The sequence below is a fragment of the Simochromis diagramma genome, unplaced genomic scaffold, assembly GCF_900408965.1.
Source record: "Simochromis diagramma unplaced genomic scaffold, fSimDia1.1 OVJJ01000669.1, whole genome shotgun sequence".
Classification (NCBI taxonomy): Eukaryota; Metazoa; Chordata; class Actinopteri; order Cichliformes; family Cichlidae; genus Simochromis; species Simochromis diagramma.
Window position 1 is genome coordinate 4,851,279 of NW_024387458.1, and position 26,437 is coordinate 4,877,715.

Here is a 26,437-nt window from a genome sequence, read left to right on the forward strand (position 1 = left end):
CGCCCGAGTTATTTGGTTAGGCACAGGACGACGGAGTTAAGTGGGACCGTGCTAGTATTCCATGTGCAGGCGCTACTATCATTGCAGGTCCGGGCCTGGAGTCCTCCTTTTGTGCCTACTGTTGCCAGGTAACTAACCCCATTCTTACTGAAGTAAGTGTCCGGGTCAGTCGTGCTAGAGGGGGGGTTACGGACTTAGATCCCACCACCCGCTAGTCGTTCAAGGCAGCCTGTGCGCCCCTCTACCCCTACATAGCCGGGCTAGTAGCCCCTCACACAAACTTCGAGCGGCCCTGGTAATCTGCTAGCAACCAAAGCAATGACAAGTAGGTTTTTCAGTGTATCACCATTTTGTGATACACTGATATCACCTGGCAATGGCCAGCAACCTCTAAGGTGCACTTGCCAACCAGTCTGGGCATACGGTTTTCCCTGGTGACTGGTGGTGGCCAGATTGTTGCTGACAGGCCTGTAGACCTACATGACTGAGACCTTATGTTTAACCAGCAAACCCGGTTAGCAAGATGCATCCACAAACCATATGGGTGTAATGCACACAGACAGATGTCTTTTCATTGGAAGCAGAGTAATATGGATGTTGGATGTTGGCTGTACCAACAGCAGGCCATAATATTTTTGAGACAAAGCCATCCAGAACTACAGACACATTAAAGAAGCTTAGTGATCCAAATAAGCAGAAATGACCGCTCCCTAGTAAAGCTTTGTGTCAGCACACCTGTGAATTAAACCAGTCATACCCCTGTTGTAAGCTTTGCCAAATCCTACGTGGTGAGTTATGAAATATAGGGAAATTATCTCTGTTTGTGCTGGGATGTCATAATGTTATTTTAATGGGTATTTTAAGACTGGGAAGGTTCAAACTAAAGGTGTCTTTAAGCTGTATTTGCAGCCTGCAACATTGCCGTAAACATTAGCTAAGTGTTTCTCCCTTCGCCAGCATCCTCCTTTCTGCCTAGTCTACAGTACCTGTGGTGATTTCTCTCTAATTCAGTATATTTTAACTGCCTGCTTTGTTCTGCTCCCTGCTGAATTTTCACTCTACTTCACATGCAGCTCACAGCACCATACAGAGCCAAATGGCACCTGTGCCACTAAATTTAACTGTAACAGTTTGGATAATAATGGCACTGGCTTCACAGTGAGTATTTCTGACTGAAGTTAGATGTAAGGTTATTTTAGACCACCTGCCAAGCAGTCCATTACCCTGGTTTCATCACAACTCATGGCTACTTTTTTATATTCCTCCCCCAAAACGGTGCTTTTGTAAATCCCCATTTTGATACTTTCCATTTGTTTCCTCTCCAGCCGTTTCCTGTTCGTTTTCATTGTGTCTGACCTTTTCACCTGTTCATGGCTTTTTTTTTCTCTCTCATCTGTTCCTTATTTTATTGGGCCAGTTCTTACCTGTGCTTTAGATTTTTTTTTTTTTTTTTTTTTTTTTGATGTTTTTGGACCTTGCCTCTTTGACAAAGAGCTGCATCCATGTAGAATTGTGCAAAAGTCTTGAACACCTCATTTCTTTCAATTATTCGTCCAAGGACTTGTCCTATTAAACGATAACAGACTGCTCTGATTATGATTATTGCTGTGGCTGTAACCTTGGCTGTGCTTTGGTTGTGATGATTATGGCTGTGACACATTTCCATCGATCTGGTGCTATTGCAGCCATTGTATGTGCACAGTGATTTGACATGATTGTGCTGGCAGTGCTTTGATGACTACACTGTTTAAAGCACAGCTGCTGTAAACATATCATAGCTTCAACCACAGATGTAGATGCACTGTTTTAACCCCCTGGGTGGCTGTATACTGCTGCAGCTTGGCTCTTTGAAAGGTGTAATAAGCAATAAAATTTGCAAGGGAACATAAAACCTTGTCCAAGGTAACATAAAACTACAAAAGTAGTACTTACAAAGAAACCTCTTGAAACCTGGCACTGTTGTCCTAAACCTTGACAGAATTGTGCAAATAGACAGTTCTGGCTTTTAGAAGTTGAAATTTGTATGCAGCCATCCAGCCTTTCTTTCCCAAGTGGACTTTTACAGATGTTTGGCCGAATACTGGAAGTACAGTGAATTCAATATCATGCTGTGTGCTCTTCTTTGACGTAAGATTAATTGGTTCCTGGAAGAGGAAACTGTATTTGCGTAAAGTACAAGTGGTCACCCAAACTGATTTACTTTGTGGCTTTTTGTTTTGATTGCTGTCCACCATTTTCTCTTTTATGTTGTATTTCTTGAATCTGGTCCATCTTTTGGTCCAAGTTTTAGTTGTGCCAGTTTTTTTTTCCTGCCTGTGTTCTGGACTACCTCTTCCTGATCAGGTAATCCTCAGGTGCCATATTTTTTGATTTTCCTTGTAGTCAAGCTATCCAGCCATTTCTTATTTAGCTTTTTATAATGTATGACCTCTTGAAAGAGGTGAGATTGGACCTCTTGGACGTAACGTTTTCAGTGGGAGAAACGTTCTGTCACTTGTCCAAGTGACATCTTCAGTCTCAGCTGACTGCAGGTTTCCCCAACCTTATAAACAATACATTTGCACATTAACTGAACCTAGCTGACTGAATGAGCAATGGGCTGTGAGGTCAGTTCCATTAATACAATGAATGAGAGCCACAGACCTTTGCATGTGAGTTTCTTGTTTTTGTTTTTGTTTTGTTTTTTTTTCCTCTTTTTGCCTGTGGTTTATGTTTGTCAGTGAATTGACAGTGGCTGTGCTGGTTTTGGACCTTGCACTGATTTTGTCTTGTCTGATATTTGTCTGCCTGTTTTATTTGCCCCGCTGACTGCGTTCATGTGTATCAATGTAAGCTGATAGTTTAGAATTCACTTATTTTTAATTTTAACTTGTCTCCTGTGTTATTGAGTCATTCTGCTGTCTGACATTATGTAGCTTATCTACATCCCAATAATTGTCAAATATCCAATTATCTTTATATTTCATATATTTGTCTATTATCTTTCAGTAATGAAAGAGGAAAAAGACTTTTTTTTTTTTTTTTTTTTTTTTTTTACTATAAGGCTCCAGTTTTGTGTGTGTGTAAACCTTGAAAGGGAACCTGTGGAAAGATCGTTAATTTTTACCTGGAATTGCTGAGGTTTTTTTTTTTTGTTTGTTTTTTTTTTAACTCTGTAACACTTGGTCTGCTTTCAGAAATACGTGACCATGAAATGTTAGTTTGTTGGCCTAGGCTGTCTCCATGGCGACTTTGCAAGTCTCCCAGGGTGGACAAGTCCCCTGCTGTCTGGAACTTTTTGTTAGCCCTCTTCTCCATCACCAGTGATTCGAAAGACAAGGTTTATGGTCAAAAAACACTGGCTAGATGTAACCTGATGGCCAAGGGGATGGGGCTGTAATAAATATGTTTTAATAGTTCAGGTGTTTTTTTTTTTTTTTTTTTTTCTTAAGTTTATGAATAATTGTGTAAGGAAAAAAAAAATCAACTCTGTATCCCAGATCTGTTTGACTGAGTGGCACAACAAGCCAAAGCAGTGCATGTGAACTGAGAGCTGCAACACAAAAAATAAAATTAAAAAATATTAAAGTTACATGGAAACATTCAAATGTCATTTTAGTTGATTTACATAATTGTTTGTCACTTTTAACTGAAAATAGGATTATTACTTCTAATAATATTGCACCCTCAGAAAGACATGACTCCATTCTCCTTGTGGCAACTTTATTCTCCTCAGTTCAGGTTCGGAGTTTACAGGCAGCATATCATCAGCAAACAATGTTCTCACGTCTCACACACTGTTTTTCTTTTTTCTGCGCTTACTGATGACATCACACGTCTGTACTCTGACCTGCTGGAACTAATGAACTACAAAAATTAACTGAAACTACAATAATCAACTGGAAATGGGTCCAAAAATAAAACACCATTAAGTATAATCTTTAGAGCGTTTGCCAACGATTCAGAAAATGTAAGTTTTATAACTACTTTTAGGTCGCAACAATAACAATGCCCAGGCTGCAGTACTTGTGGTCAATGTTAAATGTGCTCAGATATGGTTAGAAATGTATTAAGAGTAGTATGGCTTGCAGTCACCCTGCTGTATACATTAACAAGCTAATTAATTATAATAGCTGACACATGCATTCAGAATTTAAATAACTGCTGCCGTAATGAGAATTTATGAAGCTCATTTGAATGTCAAATTTCAGCACAAACACTTTGTTACTGCTCCATTTGTTCTAATTGAAGCAGCTCCAGAGAACACACTTCTCCGACTGTGTTTTCCAAATCGTTTATGATGGGACGAACCGTTTGTGCTCGCAGATTACTTTCAGACATGGTAATAACAGTCCTTACTAGACTACAGTACATTGCAAAAGACTTTAGCCACCACTCATTTCTTGGATTGAAACAGGGAAGCAAAAACAGTTTGTATAATTCTAGTGAGCTTGAAAATCTGCATTTAGCATGACGTCCTTTATACTGAACTTTCTTCTCCAAGCTTTAATGTAATTTTTATTTTTATTTTTTTATAAAGTGGTCTTCAGGAACAGTCCTCCAGGCTCCTTGAAGGACATTCAAAGCTCTTCTTTGGATGTTGGCTGCCTTTTTTGTTTTTAACCTTTCTAAATTTTCCCTTTATCATTAACTTATTTGTCTAATGATTCAGTGACTTCATGATCTTCAAATTTAAAGAAACAGGTTTACATTTTTGGATATTGGTAGAAACAATAAAAACCAGAAAAAAGCTTAAAGGATGCCTCATTGTTGTTAATAAACATTTTAAGTGTGTGTGTGTGTGTGTGTGTGTGTGTGTGGAATCAATGTCCTGCTGGAAAAACGGTGCTTTTTGAAAAGGTGGTGCATAGTGGATTAAAATCTGCGTTCATAATTCCATCAATTTTCAAATCAAAATTTATTTCTATAGCACATAATACAAAGTTGACCAACGTGCTTCACAGTCGGTCAGAGCAATAGCATAAGACAGTTAGAATAAAACAGTTAAAAGGAGGGCAATGAACAATATGGGTAAACAGCATAACTAGCCACGAAGTTATCAACTAGTTTGAGTCAAAAGCCGGACTAAAATAAGTTTTAAGATGCAATTTAACAGACCGGATCGACTCGGAGGAACGAATGTAAGGAAGGAGGTGAAGAGAAGAATATGGGAGGCCCGAGTAGAGGGAATTACAGTAGTCCAATTTGAAAGTGATAAAAGCATGAATAAGCTTTTCGAGATCCAAGATAAAACTGTCTTTAAGACCAACGACATGTTGCAATCTTGAGATGAGAATGTTGTGGTCGACCGTGTCAAAGGCAGCAGTCAGATCTAGTAAAACTAAAACCACGGAATGGCCCGAGTCAACAGTTAGGATTTTTAATGATCTAAGTAATGCTGTGATGCATTCAGTAAAAGTTGGATACAGGGACCAATAGTGGGCAAAGCTTCCTTAAGAAAACGAGAGGGAAGGGAATTTTGACAAGATCTCCAACAACGCTGGCTGAAATACAGCCTTAAACCATAATAGAGCCTCTACTGCGTTTTTGATTGTTGTAGAAACTCACTGAGCCACACATTTCACATTTGGGTCATCCACTGATTTTTCAGTTCATTTCATGTACACTTTGGCATACCTCAGCCTTTTCTACTTTCCTCCCCATTTCCCATCCACGAGAATGGCTTCTTAACAGCCACCTTTCCACTGAGATCATTTCTAATGAGGCTTCAGTGAACAGTAGATGGATCAGCTGAAGGGTGAGACGCATCTTGGCTGTCTTGAGCCGCCCTTTGCTGGATTTTGTCCCATTTCTTAAACGCATTACTTTCAGATGCTATTCATCTGCTGCTACTAACAAAGCGCCTAAAGAAACACTGGTCTGTTGCTAAGTTGTCTTTTATGTGTAGACACAACACTGGCTCATCTCTTGAGCTAGGTCTCTTTTATGTTTGAATGATTCATAAGTCAGTGTTAAGTGGCTTAACGAACAAACACAAAAAACGCTCCTCTGAAAATGATCTGGTACAAGGACCATAAAAGACGTAATGCCTGAGGAAAAAACTGAAAGACCTCCAGAAAACCTGGAGAAGTGTTGCTCAAGACCACTTAAAAAAATGCAAGAACGTCTGGCTCCTTGGAAACAAAATATAAAGAAATCAGGAGTGGCTCAAGACTTTTCCACACCTCCTGTATATAATTTGGAGTTAAAGCTCTGTTCCACTAAGGTACAGCCTCAAAATAGATAACATTTAATAAAAAAACCAAAAAAAAAACCCACCTGAACTGTTTGTATTCTTTATTACAAGTTTTGTATCTGATTGGGGAAGATTATCATCTATACAGGAAATTAAATCTGCTACTGTGATGAATTGTTTAAGATGCAGCACAGAGATATCACTGAAAATGATCCAACAATTTACTCTTAGATAATATACTACATTAGAACAGCAAACATAATGAGAACATGAAACCAAAACATGCTAATCCCCTCTCAGACAACGATGCGTTTCAACAATTTTTGCATGAATAGGAAGAGCCTCTAATAATCAAACCCCAGAGCTTACATCAAGGTCATAAGAAAAGAATTTTTCCACAAGGAAAATAAAAAAATAAAAAAAAAAGTCTGGGAGAAAGCCAGCTGTGTCTTCAGATGGATTCAGAGTGAAGCTCTTTTGAAGGGGTTTGCATTTTTAAAGATGTTCTCAATCACAAGGCTTCTGAACCCATCACAAGGTTTTAGTTTGCAGCTGTATAAAATATTATCCCAGAAGAGTTAGCCAGCTGAGTTTCACAAGAAAATTTCCTCTCAAGTTAAAGAGGGAGAGGGCAGGACAGTGCAGAGCAGTATATGAAAACATACACACACACCAGTTGATGGCAGGCTCCTCCTCTTTTAAGGAGATTGCATTTCTCATTCCCTTTTCTGTCGCTGTCCTCATGTGTCTCTGCCTGGCCTTTTCCTCCAGCTGCTGCTTTGATATTAGCTTCATGAAATCTGTGTGAACACCACAAACGCAGCTAATCTGCCCCGCTGCAAGGCCTCGTTCAGATGGTCGCTCAGTCTCTTCTCATCTTCTCGAGTTTTCTCACAGTCTTTAATCCTCCCACCGTCAACACAATACAAGGGCTGTCAGTTGTCGCTCTTTTATTTCTTCTCTCCCTTTTTTTTAATAACATAAAGCAAGTTGGATGAAAGGATCGAGTGTTTTCCATCACTGCATGCAGACTCCTGACTGTGCGGCTTTGCTAAGGTTTCCTCCAGGTGTCCTGGGAGTGAGGTTCATTGATTAGTCCTCTACTCATCCATTTTTGTTACACAGTCAGATGAGGCATTATATTATAAGGAATCAATACAATGAGTGTGTAATGGAAAAGAAATGCAAAATTGAGCAGCAACAAATGAGTGATGATAAAAACGTCATTTTAACTACAGCAATTACTCTGCTTAGCCTGAGGACACTGGTTCTCTAATGGTTAATACTCTTCTTTCTATTAATTTTAATGCCAGCCTCTTCTTGTATATTACATAGTTGTATACATTTTTCATTTTGACATTAATAATTAGATGGGCTGGGGAAATTGGTGAATATTTTGAACATTGAATGTCTGAATGGACTTGCCGTTTCTTTTTAGACAACTCGGTCATGGAAAAGCTTTTAAAGTTCTTGATTGGCTTCAACCAGCATTTAATTTTGTATGTTAATTTTTAAAATAAGCTTTTATGTTTTAGAAAAAATAAAGGTAATATTGTCTTAGGACACCTATATTTCTGTACTGCTGCTATCTGATATGTTGGTACAGTTAAACATTTTACACCGATTGATCACCCAAATATTTCTTAATAGTATTTTTGCACTTTAACTGATGCAGATGTGTCAAATCATGTATTTCACTACTTAAACTCAGCATTTTGAATACATGAATGATTTAAATGATTTGAGATGGCACTATCAGTAGTCACACACTATCCAAGTAGCTACATACCTTGTAGGTGAATGGTTAGTTATCCTGGTTTGCATTGCATTCTTCACAGTTGCAGTACTGCTTAGTGAGTAGCAGCAACTGTGGCAACCTGTTAGCGATCATAGCAATAAACAAAGAATATGCATTTTTCTCTAGTGACCACTGGTTATCAGGGGATCACTGACTGGGGCTTTATCAACTATACAACGGCTTTGAGCACCCAATGGCGTCCTGTGCATGGATACTCATATTTTCCCCTAGAGACTGATGGTTGTCAGGTGGTCACCAACCAGTCTGAAGGCTTTTGTGGCTGGGATTTTAGTCTTCTTAATTTGAAAAAATTACTAACACAATAAGTACTGATGAATTATGCACAAACAAAAAAAAAACACAGAATGAAAATGTAATTGTTGGCCAGTAAAGTGTCCAGTTTTTTTCTATAAATGTTTCTTGGTATTTCAGTAAATGGAAAAATTCAATGTAGATTTATTTTGGAGGTTTGTGTGACTGAGTCAAGCATGTTGTCTTTAACTATATTACATGTCTTGATTACTTTAATCTTAATTCAAGCAAATCATGTTTGGAGCCACTGTATTGATTTAGTAGTAAACATAATAAATCTGGTATTAGCGCATCCTTTTTTTCAGTGTTTAGATAAGAAACTCCTGCCTGATCAATACTTTTCTCAGCTGTGCCAAAATTGAAAACTGATGTCTTTGATTGGTTTCTTTCAATTTTGAGCACTAGATTGGACAATGAATAGGATGCCTCAGACCTTATTTGGTTATTGAGCCCAGGTTTGGAGTCTATTTTCCCCTGCTGAAGTAGACACAATGAAGTGAAACCCAGGCAGGCTTTATTTAATACAGTGGAGCAGATGGAGCATGTACTGTAGGAGGTTTTTTTTGGACTACGGATGATTGGTCTTCTTAATGCATACAATTGATTGCCCCTCATGAACACAAGGCAATAGATCACATATTTTTATTGATTTTATAAATCTAATTATATTTATGAGGAGTATCTCCAGATTTTCTATTTGCTTCTTAGACAATGACTTAGTTGAAATTAAAGCTCTCTGAGACTCTGTGACTCTACACACACTTAAGTTAAAGGCTTGAAAAGACCATTTGTTGCTTGGGAACCCACCTTACAGACAGTACATACAAATGTTGCCCAAGATTCAAAGATTTCTCATTAAAACGAATTGCATGCTCAGTGGTCAGAGCCAATACTTCCAGAAAAGACCTCATCAGTCAAGAGAGATGAGTTATTTTCCTTCTAATATACTCAGTGAGTCTGTATGCTGTACTGCAACAAGTCCAGCAAAATGATCATCTAGCTTTCAAGGCGCTGTGCTATCTATCAGGCCAATTCTTAACATCAGTGTTTTATTGAAGTAATTATAAAGATAAATATAATAAAAGGAACTAGATGATGCTGATGAATGCTAGAATGATTCAGTTATATAATACAACCATTCAGTAGTTGCAGCACTCTTGCTTGAGGAGCTTGTAATGGTAAAAACGACATAAAGCACATCAGTTCTAATAAATGGCTGAAGATCACTTTTCTCTCAGACTTCAGGCGTACTCGTGCTTCATGGAGTTTCTAAAAGTGGAATGAGAGGCAGCGCCTTCAGCCATCAGGCCACTCTCGCAGTTTGGATTCGGGGAAACAAACACCTCAACTTTTAAGATTAGATTTACTTTCTGCTAAAGTAGGTGTTAGAAACATGGGCAGTTTTTAACATGTATTTAGTAATTCAGTAAACAAAGTATAAAGAAATGTAAACATAAAGAGGTTTACAGGTAGGTCAGAGCAGGACGAGACATTCCTCGAGGTATTAACAGGTCTAACTGTAGTGTAAACTGTTATAAATCAGATGTTACTTTTTATGTGCTCATTTTGACTGTAGTGTTACTGTCTGTTTAGACTTACTGGCCACAAATGGACAGTGTGTATAATATAAGTGAAATAGAATATAAAAGGCTTTTAAAGTGTAAATAATTTACTCTTGGAATTGTGTTTATGTGATTGTCTCACCACCACCATTTGCTCATCAGTGAAATAGTGCGACACGATTAGTGTCACCTGTCACGTTTTCCTTCACACAGCATGTTTCATTTATCTGAATTATTAAAAACAGTTGTGTTTATAGACTGTACAGTACTTTGCTAAAGTCTGAAAATGAGCGATATTTCTCCAGACCTTTTTGAACGTTTTCAATAAGCCTCAGATTTGGTTGCAGAGCGGTCTCAAACCACTGTTTTCTCTATTAAGACCTGATACATGATGCGTCTGGCTTTTCAATTGATGGGTGAGGTTGTTGGTTTGATATTTGGCTGCTCCAGTTTCCAGTCTGCATACCTAAGTATCCTTGGGCAAGAATGGGCAAGGCATTCACTGGAGCATGAATTTGTGTGAAGAAAGCACTCTACAAAAAATGGGAGAAATCAGTGTAGATAAGGCAAATATAAAGTGTTTTAAGTGCTCAAATAGAGTATAAAAGCACTATATATCCACCAGTCCATTTGCCATTTAATTTCCACAGTAAACTAATTAGGAATCTGCTCACTGAGATCCTAAATAAAGACCCCAAAGTTGTTGTTGTTGTGGGTTTTTTGTTTGTTTGTTTGTTTTTTAACATTTCCTTTGCAGCTACAGTAAAAGACTGATGCCCTGCTGGGTTTTTGAGACAATCCTGGTTTAAGGCACTACCATACTGGCTTCTCCTTTCAGGCCCAGAGTCTACAACTGTCTTTGGACGCCTCTAGAGATTGTGTATTAATCAGGTGGATGTATGGCACTATTTTTGCTGACACAACGCTTTACATAAATGTTCAGCGAGCCCTGTGTCGTCATCATCAACAGCAGCACTGAAGTTGTTTCTAGACATCTTCATTCTGGTTGGATAAACACTGAGAAATAAAACTTGATAGATACCATTTAATGGGGATTTGGTATACAGTATGTTGGGATGTGAATTAAAAAAAATGTGGCTCATTTTTTTTTTTGCTCTTGCACTGTCTGATGCAGCACTACAGTTCTGTATGTTGCTTTTTATGCTAGCAATCTAATGAAAAGCTCATTTACACCTATATCTCAGGAAAATACTTATAATTAGCTGATTTACCATTCAGATGCAGCTAGTGTCAATTACTCAGGACTTAACCCTCTGTAGCAACTCGTCAGTTACTAAGATAAAAGACGTAATCGATTATTCATGTGTTAATTAGGTGTAGATACACCTTTTAGTTTTGATGCTCTCTAGCTCTTGGCTGACACCTGATCATGCGACCACCTGTCTCGTTAAAACATATCAAACACTGCCTGAAATGTGTCCTCGTGTGCTCTGTATTATCTGGCACCTGATACTGAAGCAGAGTTGACCTTTTCCTGCTGCCATATGCTGCACTGTGATGTGACGCCAAGCTCTCCTACATGTCTCTCCTACATGTCCAAGGTTCCCACTACACTGTGAAGGACACAGAATGAAGAACATGTATAAATTACAGCAAATTTTTAAAGAAGACAGAATACCAGTGGCACGATAATACAATTGTCTGGTAAATTTTAAAACCTAGTTTATATAAGTACAGCTGTGAAAGAGGGTTTCTACCAGACTCTGTCATGGCTGTAGGATACAAACGCAGGACTCAAACATGGGAAGTTAACTGAAAACGGAAGCTTTATTACTGGACATAATTCTGCATTTATACAGAAAACAAAGAACTAGAAATAAAAAGTAAGCAACTAGGAAACTAAGGAACTAAGCTGGGAAATGGAGGACTAGGATACTACTAAGAGTTTGGAAGAAACACGCAGCAAAGAGGGTGTACGACGAGACAATTGACAGAGGAAAACACAGGGCTTAAATACACAAGGGAGTAATGAGGGAATGGGAAACACAGCTGGAACTAATCTGACATAACAAGACTGGGAGGAAGCAAAACTGGATCCACTGAACACAGGACAAGGAACTATCAAAATAAAACGGGAAACAGGAGACTGGTATGGAGACGTGGACTTGACAAGGAGACACGACAGACTGGGGGGAGACAGGAGATGAACGAACACAGAGACGAGGCTGACTCGACAAGAAAGGACGAGCACAGGATGACCCAGAGAACACACGGAGACAGAGATTGAAACAGGCCGAAATAAACACTAAGAGAGAACGAAGATCACTGAGAACTAAAGCAAAACAAAACCATGAACAACAATAATTAAAAGATATAATTCCAGGGTCTGAAACACAAATACTGGGTCACAAACGCAGTACCATGACAGACTCTTTGCAGTCCTGTAAAAAACTAACTATACCACATGTTTCAGGAGCTTGTAAAACCACCTTTATCAGCAATAACTTGAAATAACAGTTTTCTGTACGACTTTAACAGTTTCACACATCATTGAGGAGGAATTTTAGCAAACTCTTCCTTAAAAACATTGCTTGAGTTTATTGAGGTTTGCAGGATTTTGTTTTGCAGAGCTCTCGTAATGTCCTACCACAGCATTTCAAGAGGTCTAAACTTTGTCTGTACTTTTGCAACACCTTAATTCTTTTCTTTTTATTATTATATTTTAATTATATTTAATTCCTATGGGAGGAGCACTTAGTTTTACATAAAGGAAGGGAAAATTTTCTTTTTTGCTCGACTGTATATCTAATAAAAAAGGCTTTAGCATAAAATGACATATTTTATCTTATTAAGACTCATGTATATTTAAAAACAAAGCAGCACATGACAAAATAAAAGCTTCAGCTATAAGCATCACTTAACATTATTAAATTTAAATTATAATGATATTAATTAACCTGAGGTTTATAGGGAACCAAAATTCCCTTCACTGTCGTTATTTGTTGTTATACTCAGAAGACAGATTTCTCTGTCCAAGTCGTTAAAGCCTTCACTGCAGATCCTTCACAGCAAAGGAAACAAAGGTGGGAAGAAGCAATTAGGCGGCCACTGCTTAGCATCTGTCCCAACATATTCCCCCCTCAGGGCTGCAGAGAATGAAGCAGAGGTGACAATGAATTAAAATTAGATATAGAACAAGCAAATTAAACAAAACTAAAACAGCAGTTATCTACTTTCTTGTCCTCTTTGTGCTTACTCTTTTTCTTTTTTTTTATCACGGTGTGGGACCTGAAACACAGAGGCATACTGTGTGATGCTCATTAGTCTGTGACTCAAAGATAATCAATAACAACCCCCTACCCGGTGTATACCTTTCATTAACAAACATCAGATTGTAATTAGCAAATAACACACAGTTGCAGCGTCCTCCACTGAGCCACTGAAGTTGGCTTCTTATCAAAGCTTAAATGTAATCTTAGAGTCTGGTCCAGACTTTAGATTAAATTAAGAGTTTGTTTAAAATAAAGCAAAAAGCACAGATTTTAGTGAGGAAGCAGCTTTTGTACATTATTGCTGTTACATTAAACTATGTTTCCACTTTATTACATTGTGGAATAAATTTTTGATAGCTGGTGATAACATTATACTCGCAGAGCAATTTTTATGTGGAGTCATATCGATTTTGCAAGAAAGAAGCAGGATGAGGCTCTCCTGTTTGGGTTTTAAAGAGTGGCTCAGTTGACTTTTTACTTATTCTTTACTTATCTGTTATATATATATATATGGATCTTATTTTGTTTATTTCCAGTTTTCTAACTCTGATAACTGGTTAGGTCACCAGTAACAGTTGCTATCAAGCCTTTGTTAACTGACAGTTAGTCTTTTACAGCATTGTGGAGGAATTTTGATCCACTCTTCTTTGCAGAATTATTTTTATTCTGCCACATTGAAGCATGAACCATGTTTTTAAGGTCATGCCACAGCAATCAATCGGATCCGTTCAGGACTTACTAAGCCACTCTAGTCTACTCAAGTCTTCATATTGTTTTTCTTAAGCCATGCAGAGGTGGGGTTGGTGTGTTTGGAGTGTCTTGGATCATTGTCCTGCTGCAGAATCCAAGAATCAACTATATTGGCTTCCCAATATAGAATTGAATTCAAAATCCTGCTCCTCACATGCAATCAGAGATGGGCAGACGCGTTAATGTAATCCGATTAGTTTTTTCAAGTAACGAGTAAAGTAAGGGATTACTATTGCAAAAAAGGTAATTAGATTACTCTTACTTTCCCGTAAGCACGCTGCGTTACTGCGTTACTAAAACCGTGATTTTTTGCGAGAGTGTCTCATGACAATGACGTAAGCGAGTGCGACGTTCGTGACAACAGCTGTGTGCAGATCAACAATGGATAATATATCGAGTGCAGGAGAGAGTATGAGCGTGCAGCGTTTAAAGTGTGGAAGTACTGACCTTATTTTGAGTTTGATTCCATAAAAAGTGACAAAAACATTAGCGTCCGTTGTGCGTGGGAAGAAAACTTCTTTTTACAGCGAAAAAAACCCCCTAAACTTCCAAGCAAGCACAGAGTGCGCAACGACGTAATGGGAAACTCACAGAGAAACTCGCGGATTCTTCCACTGACCGCTGCGGCACACCTGCACCAGAGCACACCTCCGCCTACCCCACTCCTGCTTTACAGGTGAAAATAGAGCAACAGGACCGCTAGTCTTTGATGTTATTTATTTTCTGCTGTGTTTTACTTGCATCTATTTGAAAGAGTGAGTGCAAACACACACACAAAAAAAAAAAAATTATGTGCTGGAATGTGCAGAAAATAGGTTCAAATGTTAAACAAATTTCTTCCAGTCAGTGAATGTTGCATATAATTAAATTATTGCTTGATGCATAAAGTTAAAATATTAAAACTAATAAAACAAGTTTTAAAAAGAGACTTTTCCATTTGATTACATTTTGTAAGATGGATTATGCAGAAAAAGTAGAACTGGGTTGAAAGATCTATCGCTTTATCACCTATTCAGGTTGTAAATCGTGTTTTTAAAAAGTAACTAAGTAATTAATTACTTTTGAAAATAAGTAATCAGTAAAGTAATGGGATTACTTTTGGGGGGAAGTAATCAGTAATTAGTTACTGATTACTTTTTTTCAAGTAACTTGACCAACACTGCATACAAGGTCTTAAATAATCCGGCCCCATCTTATCTTAATGACCTTATAGTACCATATCACCAAATTAGAGCAATTCGCTCTCGCACTGCAGGCTGACTTGCCTGCCTTCAGTTTTTCAGGCCCCTCTTCTGTTGAACCAGCTTCCAGTTTGGATTCAGGAGACAGACACTATGTCTACTTTTAGGCTTCAAACTTTTCTTTTTGCTAAAGCATATAGTTAGGGCTGGATCGGGTGACTCTGAATCCTCCCTTAGTTATGCTGCAATAGGTGTAGGCTGCTGGGGGATTCCCATGATGCACTGAGTATTTCTTCTTCAGTCACCTTTCTAACTCATGTGTTAATAGACCTCTCTGCATTGAATCATACTTGTTATTAATCTCTGGCTCTCTTCTACAGCATGTCTTTCATCATGTCTTCCTTCTCTCACCCCAACCGGTCGCAGCAGATGGCCCCGCCCCTCCCTGAGCCTGGTTCTGCCAGGAGGTTTCTTCCTGTTAAAAGGGAGTTTTTCCTTCCCACTGTCGCCAAAGAGCTTGCTCATAGGGGGTCATATGATTGTTTTTGTTAAATGCAGAATTCATGGTTTCATTTACCACATCAATGTGTTAGTTTTATGCCAGATGTAACGGGATTCAAATCTTCCAACAAGTTCAGCTTTTGTCTCGTCAGTACAGAGGTTTTTTGGCAAATGTGAGACAAACCTTCGTTCTTTTTGGTCATCAGTGGTTTTCTCCTTGAAACGAAGATGGATGCCATTTTTGCCAAGTTTCTTTCTTATTGTTGAATCATGAACTCTGACCTTAATTGAGACATGGGAAGCTTCACCACTGTCCCAGGTTTTCTCTGTTTGTGTGTAATGGCTCTCACCGTGGTGCACTGGAGTCCCAAATCCTTAAAAATGGCTTTGTAACCCTTTCCAGGCTGATTGAGTTAAGTGACTTTGGTTTTCAGGTGTTTCTTCAGATCGTGGCATGATGTGCTGCTTTTAGAGATCTTTTAGCCTGCTTTACTTTGTCAGACAGGTTCCATTTAAGTGATTTCTTAATTCAACATGTCTGCCAGTAATCAGGCCTGAATGTATTTAATGAAACTGAACTCAGCTTTCCAAAAAAAAAAATGCAGCTATTCAGTTAATTTATGACTTAAACCCTCGCTTAATCAATGAAATCATAATTTAAAAACTGCATTGTGTATTTATTCATGTTATCTTCGTCTAATATTAAAATGTGTTTGATGATCTGAAACATATAGGTGTGATAAATATGCAAAACACTAGGAAATCAGGAAGGGCGCAAATATTTTTCACATCACTTGCCTGTGTAATCAGATGCTTTTGCATACCTGTGATTTGAGGCAGATCTCTGGCTATATTTATTAATAGTGAACAGACCCGGAGCAAAGACATGACCTGTATACCTCCCATTCCACTCCTTTTCATTACTGCCTGATGAGGGTTGGAACATCCCTTAAGGGCTTAGGCAGTGCACTAATAGTGGCTGTCTGGAGACTGAGAGGTCTTGTGCAGAGTGCAGTCACCCATGACATACTGAGCTCTAACCACTCATTCATTCAGCTAGAATGAGTCGACCCCACTAACAGCAGCACCTCTTGTAAACACAAGTGGTCGTAATGCAAAAAATACTAAACTTTTATAATCATTTAGCACAAGAAATCGCACACTGGAGACATTTCAGAGCAATCAGAAACAGCAGGTGTTTAAGAGGCGTTCTTTTTCTGGGAAAAACCACAACTCAGCCGATGAGTTGTGCACGCTATTGCAGCTAGTACGTATTAGATAAAGATGTATCACATGGAGGGTTACAAAAGCATTAAAAATGCAAAAGAAGATGTGACGGCGCCACTGCTCCTCAGTAGTCATGGCTGCAGATCATGCTCTCATTCAAACTCAGCCTGTCATTACTGCGTCTGTTTGTGGCATTATCAAGTTGATAAAATCTGTCCACGGATGTTTAGGCAGATGTGATCTTCTGGCATTGTTTCTACACATTCACATCCACAAACACATGTACAGACAAATGCTGAAAACAGTGCAGGCCACTCGGTCGCAGCCAGTAATTTTGTTATCGCAGGCTGTGCATGTCTGCACAGGTGTTTGCAGTCATTCTGGCTGAAAAGACCACTGCTGGCATTGTCAGGGTTCAGTATTGCTTTTGATTCCTGCATTCTTGTTTATTCTTGTGAGATCTGAATTCTTGTTTTAATTCAGTTCTTCTTGTATTTTTGCGTTTTTTGGGGGGTTTTTGGCTCCTGTTTGGATTTCATTGCTATTGGATGGTTCACACTGCAGGTAATGTGGTACTGAATCCGATACATATCTGATGTTTTAGAAAGCGACTGCTGTTTGAATGGTCACGTCGCATTAAATCCATCTTTTACGTCACTCACACAAGGCAGACGCCGATTATCAGCGCAGGAGAAGCGTCCTAGAAGACATCGTGAAATCTTCCTGGCCATCCAGTGGAGATGTTAGTGAAACTGTTGGGAAGACAACGTTGGAGAAACGCGAACATTTTATTTGTACTGCATAATCTGCAGATTCTTACAGAAATCTGCAACTATCCTTTGAAGCACCGCTCCTCTCTAAAACAGCAATAAGGATCATTATTAGGCCATATGTAAATAACAAAATAACTTTATAACTTCAAGCAATTTTGCTTGAAGTTATAAAGTCCAAAACAGTCAAACAATATAGTTTGCTCTGGGTCTAAACAGAGCGCGTTGTGTGTCTTCTTTTGCGCATTCATAAATAGTCACACTGAAATGTTCCACACAGTTGGGTGTGTGGAACATTTCAGTGTGACTATTTATGAACAATAACATCCTATATATACAAAATTCCTTACAATGAAAGACCCTCAAAGGCAATCACACAGTTATCTGATCCGTTACTGACATGCAAAAGCTTCATTAGTGCAAACTGGTTTGAATTATTATAGAATACTTCTGGAAAGTAAATGTTTTATTTTATAATGTTATTACTGACGTGTCAAATGTAAATGTCAAAAGGAAAAAAGTTAACTCTGAGCGTGGGGAATGAGAATAAGAGAATGAGAGTGGGTGATTTAAACTTCATTTTATGGCTCCTCTTGTCCACATTTTGAATTGTCTTTGAGCGCAAACATCCAGTATATTCATCACCGGGCACACCAGCTCCTGGCATGGAGCTTCACACATACACAGTTTCATGTGTATGTGTCAAAGAGGGACAAGTTGTAAAATGTTGTATAATTAACGCATGAAGAAGCAGTAGAGAAAAAAACATGCAATTATGCAAATAACTATATTCATTCATTCATTTATTATAAGACGACCCAACATTCATCAGCATTTCAATAAAGATGTTAATTTTCCATTTGGCTACGATTAAGCTGCATTTCTTTGCCAGCATGTTCTACAACAGTTTTTTACTGAGATCATACTGAGGTTTAACCTCTTCATACTGCTGGAAATGATTAATTTTTAATCATCTTAGTTACTTAGACATACAGTATATGTGACAGGCAGAGGTTGAGCTATAATAAGAAGTTACAGGCCAAAAACTTTATAGCCAAATAAAAACCTCTGGTGAAACCAGCAGTATGTGCTTAACCTTGGGGAGTTTTTTGTAACTTGGGTGCAATGGGGCATGCTCTAAACACAATATTGACATAATCAGACCATCGTTTACTTTTGGCACTCATTTTGCCAACTCATAAACTCAACTCATTGAGAGAATAGTTATTTGCTTTTGCAAAACGTCAGCAGATTTCAAAACTGATTATTAGAAGTTGAAGTAATTTCTGTGGGAAGAAAATAGTAAATCCACTGACTACTAATCAGTGGTACATTTCTTGTGGCAATCCCTTCGGTAGCCACTGACAGTGTGGCTGTCGAAGTGGCATTAACTTTGGACCCATCTGCTTTTATGGTACAGTGTGGGTCCAACATTTTTTGTTAGCATAAAGGTTAAGCTAAAGCGGGGTACCCAATCTCAGTCCACGAGGGCCGGTGTCCTGCAGGTTTTAAATCTCACCCTGGGTCAACACACCTGAATCACATGATTAGTTCATTACCAGGCCTCTGGAGAACTTCAAGACATGTTGAGAAGGTAATTTATCCATTTAAATCAGCTGTGATGGATCAAGGACACATCTAAAACCTGCAGGGACACCGGCCCTCGTGGACTGGGATTGGGGACCCCTGAGCTAAAGGTTCAACAGGTTTATTGAAACACAAGGTGAGTATTGCATGGATTAGTACTTACAGAGCGCTTTTCTACTCCGACTGCTTTCTCACTACAAGCCTCATCTACACACACTTGTTCACCAATTCATACATGCTTTTTTCTATACCGGAGCACTTTTAACCCAACGTTCACACACTCACACAGATGCAACCCAGTGTTCAGTATATTGGCTTTCAACATGCAAGTTGGAGGAGCCAGGGATTGAGCCATGGACCTCCCAATTAGTCGATCACGCACTCTACAGGAGGTAGACCGGCTGTGGCTCATAATTACAGAGGTTTGTAAAAGTTTGCAATCTTCATTTTTTCCAATCTTGAATACAATGAACTAAGGTCCCCAGAGGCTTCAAGGCTTAGATTAACCAGTTATTCTTTATTTTTGGAGCTGTGTTTCATCCAGTAGGTGAACAACAAATGGCACATACATGCTGGTGAGGCAGAACAAGGGAGGTTTAGCTATGTTTATATCTTTAGAAAAGGTAACAAGATACAAAACAGTCTGAGCAACTCTAATGAGACTGGTGAGCCGGAGTTAAATGCTGAGGATAAATGATAATGAGACACAGGTGTGCTAGCCTGAGCCTGGAGAAGCCACGCCTATTTGGGGAGGAGCTGAACACAGATGACAAGTATTTAAAACTAAACAATGAGCTGAAAAAACCCCAAATATCAGTACAAGGCTTAACTGTATACCTCCCATGTTGTAGCCTTGGAACAGTAAATAATGATTCAGCCACTACTGTGTAAATGTACAGACATTTCTCCACACGATGATGATAATGAATACAGATCATGTATTAATTTGTATATTTTTATATCATATCTGTTCAACCTTTTAAATATTGCCTCACAAAAAAAAAAAAAAATTCAGCGCTTCTCGTTTGTACCTTTTTCTTATCTTATTTATTCAGTCACACAACAAGCCCAGAGCAAAGAGAACAGTTGCCAGGTTCCCACAATGCAACGTGTTGCCCTTTGTTTGTTGACATGGCAAATAAATGGTGCAATTATTTCGTGATAGTTACTTTGCCTCTGCGAGAATGCAGCTGGCATTAGATTTACTGAGACTCTTTACTGTACCGTGTAATAACGATAGTGAGGAGCAGTTAGACAATGTTAGTGTTGGACATAAAGGGAAGATTGTGTCTCCAGTTTTCTTTTTACAGCTGCTTTCTTCCTTGTAGCTTTCTCTCTCTCGCTCTCTAATGTTTTGCTGCTCATCTGGAGAGCATTAGCAAAATTGTCTGTAATGGCAGTGAAGCTGTTTAATTTTGTGATGGTGCAAGGAGACAAAGTGTAGGAGATGTCACATAAGATTTTTAAGATGCTCAGATTAGCTGAGGCCCTTGGAAGGGGCCTAGATAAAGACAGTCTGTCCTGTGAAAGCAGATAGTATAGCATCCAAAAGAAAGTACTTATATAGACAGGCGGTTCAATCGAACAGACTGACCCACCTAAAAGTCCTCAAGGTCGAAAAAGAGTTAATACAAGAAAGAAAGTGGAAATAATTACATGATAGTGGAAAAGGGTATAGCTATTGAATAATAACATGAAAAATAAAGTTTTTAAAACAGTTTTAGAGCCTTAAAGTTGTAGAAATCTTGTAAATCTTCCAAAAAAACAAAAGTCTTAATGATAAGATTGAATAATGAAAAGTGAATCAGCACAGCGCTTTGTTTGTTTCTCCATCCAATTTCAGCATTGGTGCTGAATAAAGGCAGCACTTTATTGGAAACAGATGTAAGCCAACATGTACTGCTCTCCGTTGTAATCCACAATTATCCTCTAAGCAAAGCCCAACTGATTAAGATTGCTTAAGACTGATATACGTAGCGATGTTTGGTCATTTCAAAATCCATCATTTTCTTTATCTGCTGATATTTTTTTCTTTCAGACACATGAAACTTAAACAGATTTCCCTGAAATTTGTTCAGTTATTTGTTTACTCATTTATGCCGACTGGTTGAAGGGTGTTTCTACTGTCTCTTTTTTGTTTTGTTGTTATAGATGCAGTTATGGCTCCATCTCCATGTAGCTAATAATCACCCATTAATATCAGTCTGTTAATAAATCATTCTGGCTCTACCTTCAACTCATTTACATTTAATGCATCGTTTACACAAGTTATACATAAGAAATCATCTAAAAAAACTTGAATTTGCTGGACACTATAATCAGATTCAACTACACATTAACACAAATATCTAATCAGCCAGCAACTCAGCGCATTTAGGCGTGCAGACATGTCAAGAGGACCTGCTGAAGGTCAACCTGAGCAGCAAAATGGGGACAAAAGTTAATGAAAATGGCCTGGCATTTCATTTCTGATCTACTGACATTTTCCCTCATGCAAATATGTCTGTTTTTCTTTTTATTATTATTAAATTAAATTAAATAATTGAAGATATGCTCTTTTAAAGATGATTTTACAATATTTAATGTTAAATATTTTCAATAGAATCAATATTTTTTTGGTATTTAATCTCTTGTTTTCAGGAATCTAAGGAATTATCCAAGTGACCTTTACATGCAGAATTTCAGAGTCAGTAGGTGGACATAAATGATGCACTACATGAGTATAGATCAGCAGTCTAATCAATGCACACATGAGCACACTGAGCAACTGGATTTCATTCATTTTCATGTGATATTCATAAGAAACAAACAAATTAAATTTAAAAAAACTATGTCCACAAACTATAAGGGAACAGAAATGATACATGCTCCTGGTGTCATGAGTAGATACAGTTTACATGCAATATAAAATAAGCAGTTAATGTTATAACAGTGATCTAATCCTTCCATATCGCATAGAAGATGCGACTTTTGTTTCTACCTCAGTAAGCTGTTTAAGATAAAATCTTGTTGATGTTTATTTATTTTTTCTTCACAAGATGTTAATTCATGTAAATGAGTCACTAAGCCATGTCTCAGTGGTTTACTTCTCCTTTACTTATTCCCTTTTTTTTATTTCTTTTTTAGGAAAGACCTAGGTACACTGTGTTCCCAGCAATATTCACCCATCCGGACCATTGAACTCAAGAGTTCCAGTCACTTCCATAACCACAGGTTATGTATAAAACTCAGCACTGGGCATGGAGACTGCTTCTACAGACATGAATGTGTCTCTCTCAGGAGCTCAGTGAACTCCAGCAAGGTATTGTGATAGGACGCCACCTATGCAACAAGTTCAGTCGTGAAATTACTACCAACTGTTCCACAGTCAATAGTTAGTGGTATTATAACAAAGTGGAAGTAATTGGGAATGATAGCAACTCAGTCATGAAATAGTAGCCCACATTAAAATTATGTATAATGTCCAACTTCCTCCAGTGCCAGTCACCACAGACCTTAGAACTTCATGTGGACTGCAAAGTGTCAAAGGTGCGTAAAGCACATCATGGCTGGACTTTAGAGCAGACTTCTCTGTCTGGAAATGGGCCAACATTCCCAGAAATTCTCCCAGATCATCTGTTAGATTTCACTATACAGGATCCAGCTTACAGTATATGCACACTCTGAGAATATGGACTTATCAGCTGTGATAACACTAAAGTTGGGTAATTTTGAGACTGTTGGCATTTCTCTTTGAGCACATTTGAGGACCACGATGAGCTAAAAATAGAAGCAGCACCGAAAGTGCTCCAGAGCTGTGCAAGAACATAGCAATGAGCGGTGCACTGGCTAATTTAATAATAGTTATGGCTTTTGGCCCAGAAATTTACAGTTTACCTTTTTTGTTTGTTTTTTAAAAATAGGTTTAGATACCAGGGGTGGAGAGCTTTTAGATCTTTCATAGTGGATTGATGGACTCTATCAGTGTAAAACTGGAACTGAGCTTTCGTCTGTTCCTGTAATTTGGCCACATTTTTTGCCTTCAGTTGACAATAATATAGATGGATGTTTAATATTTAATAAGTAGAAGGGGGAATTATAGCCACTGGCCCCTGGAGCCAGACCTCCTTCCTGTACTTTTGCTGATTTGGCAGGATGTACTCAGCCACTTAGCCTCTCAATTACCACTAAACACTAAACAGCTACTGAGATCCTTTTTTTTTTTTCCCCCCCCCCAAAGGACACGCACCAGCACAGTGGTGAAGTTCACATACATTACTTACATACCACTGGTACAAAATGGACAGATGGGAATAAAGACGCTTGTAGTTTCTTGAGCTTACACCAGATGTTTGCTCTTAAGTGACATAAATCCAAATCGGCCTTTTATGGTGAGAACAGTTAATGGGCCGATGGTCACCAATGCAAAGTACATGGGAGTTGTTGCCACTTAAAGCCTGGACACATATGAAGATGCTTTGCTGAATTATAGGAAAATAAGATGAGAGAATCTTTGCAATGACCTCGGTCGTTTTCCAGAGCAGGACATCATGTAAGGTGACATTTATAGCAGACATTATAGCACCTCCATGATATGACCTCAGGAGCCACAAGTGTTCAGGCTTACAAAGAAAAAAAATGATTGTGGGTGATTTCACATTCATCAGACTCTGCAGGTGTGTGCTGCATTTTTAAAAATGTTAGTTTTTAAAGTCCATTTTGTTGCTGAAGAGTGACAGCTTAAGAATACAATGCAGGCACCATATAATGCCTTATATCAATTAGCTTTCTTTGTGTCCCATTTTAATGTACTTTGGTCTCTGATTGTACTCATTCACCACAGCATGGTTCACAGGTCGCATGTAGAGCTGTCTGCCATAAAAGACTGACAGACAAAACCAGATTTTTCACAATCAGAGCTGAAAGCCAGCCTGCAGGCATATATTTTTTTATACACTGGCCCACTCTGAGATATACTGTAGAGCTATTTTACAAAGCTTCACTTCAAATGTAAAAAGCAAAGGAAAAGGTTTATATTATAAGAGAATGCTTGCATATGTTTTAAGTATTCAAAGACCATGATGATATCTGACTTTGAATACAAAGCCAAAAAAAATCAATGGTTGCCTGGTAATTGCATTGAATTTTTTTTCCCTGGTAGAAATCAATTGCAAGCAGTAGAGGAAACCAACAAGTCGCCCACAGGTTGACCAGCTGGTTGATGCTTTTCTGTCCTTTGTCCTCTGACAAAGTTTACATGTAGCATCGTTTCTGAAGATGTAAGCAGATTATTGCACATTATCACCTCATTTTTATGTTAGGGATGTGTGTAGGGACATTACCTGCTCTTACTTTAAATTTATAACCTGAACTATTCATTTTTAGTAAAAATGTATGGCGTTTTGATAGATACTGCACAAAACATGAAATGTCCAGAAAACATCAACAAAAAATAATTCCTTGAATATATGGTGTCAACTGGAGAAGTTTCGTTATGATGTCAACTGATCTCGTCTTTGTTGCAATGTAAAATATGCCCATTTTTTTTCCCCCTTTTTTTCCTAAACTGTCTTCCAGTTTTTCTGTGATTCCTCCTCTCTGCTTTTATTCACATAAAAGTGTGTGCAATGGAGGAACATTAGTAGTCAAAAGCAGACAATGATGTCTGACATGTGTCACTTTGTGATATGCAATAAAAACACAAGGTTTCTGTGTGGGATTGCAGGTCAGTGAAGCTTTGAAGAATCATCCATAAACCTCATAGTGCCAAGAAAACTAATATAAGCCAGCTGCAAATACCAGTGTGGGTTTTGTTCAAGAAACAACAGTTATTGAAGGTGAAGGATGAAGAGTGTGATGCTGTTTTTAATTAATGGGGAGCACCAGCACCATAGAAATATAATTTTGGACCAGCTGATATTAGCTTTGTCTGTCTCAGTTTTGATAAACAACAAAAACTTTAAAAAAAGAAAGAAAACTCATAACGTCAACATTTTATTATGATATCACTAGGAAAATAGTGGTTGGAGACCTCAGCACAACAAAAATTACTGTGACCATTTGCAATGAACCTGCAGTCTTGTTGCCTTTGAACCAACCATCAACCATCTTCAAAGTCTTCAAGAATCAGTCTGCTATCGGTTTGTGATTGACTGGGGTCCACTTGGCAATTACATGAAATCTAATTGCGATAATATGGTGATTGTTACTTTTGTGAAAATTGCTAATCTGTTTCTACACACAGAAATTCATAGTAAACACTACTCACTTACAGAATCCAGGCAGAACCTCATTGATATATTGATACTCATAATAGTGACATAGTTAGTTACTGTACGACATAGCAGATCAGAATATACATTTAGCAAAAAAAGGTGAGTAGAGGTGGATTAGAGATGATCTACAGTTCTTGGTGCAGACTGACTCCTGAGTGTTGGCAATCTTTATGCATTCATAAATTAGATTGCAATTATTAACTGTGATCCCAGTCAGTTCTATTGCAGTTGTTTGGGAGCTGGTTGCTTCCCACTATGCAACCCAGCTGCCCAGAGGTTGAGGGTGCAACACTCACAACCTCTGGATGAGCAGCTTGTTGCTGCTACTGCTTGCAACTGGTTTCGACCAACAATAAATTCAATGGAATTACCAGGCAACCATTGATTTTTTTTTTTTTTTTTTTGCAAGGGGGTTTCCATCCTTTGTTTTTTACTCTGGTGTGACAGAGACACAACGCTTTTATCCTTTGGCCTGTCAGTAACTACCTTTTTTGACATTAACTAATTAGTCATTTGTTCTATAAAACATACAAATACTGTGAAAAATTGCCAACATAGATCTCCTGTAGACCAAAACATGTTTTATCTGATTAGCAGTCCAAAACTGACAAAAATATTCAGTTAACTATGATGTAATAAAATGAATTATCTCACATTTCTACTAACACCCCATCCTCCAGTTTTGGTGCAATAAATTAATTTCATTTAGTCAATATCTGCAATTCTTTAAGCTTTAGTCCTACAGATAAGACGTATTTGAAGTCTAATGGATCACCATTTGATTGTTACAAGCTTATCATTTGCTATTTAGCATTTTATTTATCGGTAGCATTGTTCTTGCTGAATGAAAACTGCGGCGCCACAAGTCTCTGAACCCTACTTCAATACTTGATACTTTTTCCACACTAATCTACAGTAGATAACTCTTTGTGACTGCTTCTACCATAACCACACGCTTTTATCCTTTCGTCTTTGTTTGACCCTCTCTCCTCCTTGTTTGTTTCTCTCTCTCACTATCTGTCTCTTCAAGATAATTTACAGTTGGACATTAGCCATCCTAGTACTCTCACTCACTCCCCTAATCACT

At 38.2% G+C, this 26,437-nt stretch overlaps 1 long non-coding RNA gene across 1 annotated transcript; it reads left to right on the forward strand.

Moving 5' to 3' along the window:
- Nucleotides 1-282: 282 nt before the first annotated feature.
- Nucleotides 283-9,324, forward strand: LOC120723092. Its single transcript, XR_005693661.1, has 3 exons — nucleotides 283-5,755; nucleotides 9,207-9,212; nucleotides 9,313-9,324. It is a non-coding gene; the product is annotated as an uncharacterized LOC120723092 (long non-coding RNA).
- Nucleotides 9,325-26,437: the final 17,113 nt, after the last annotated feature.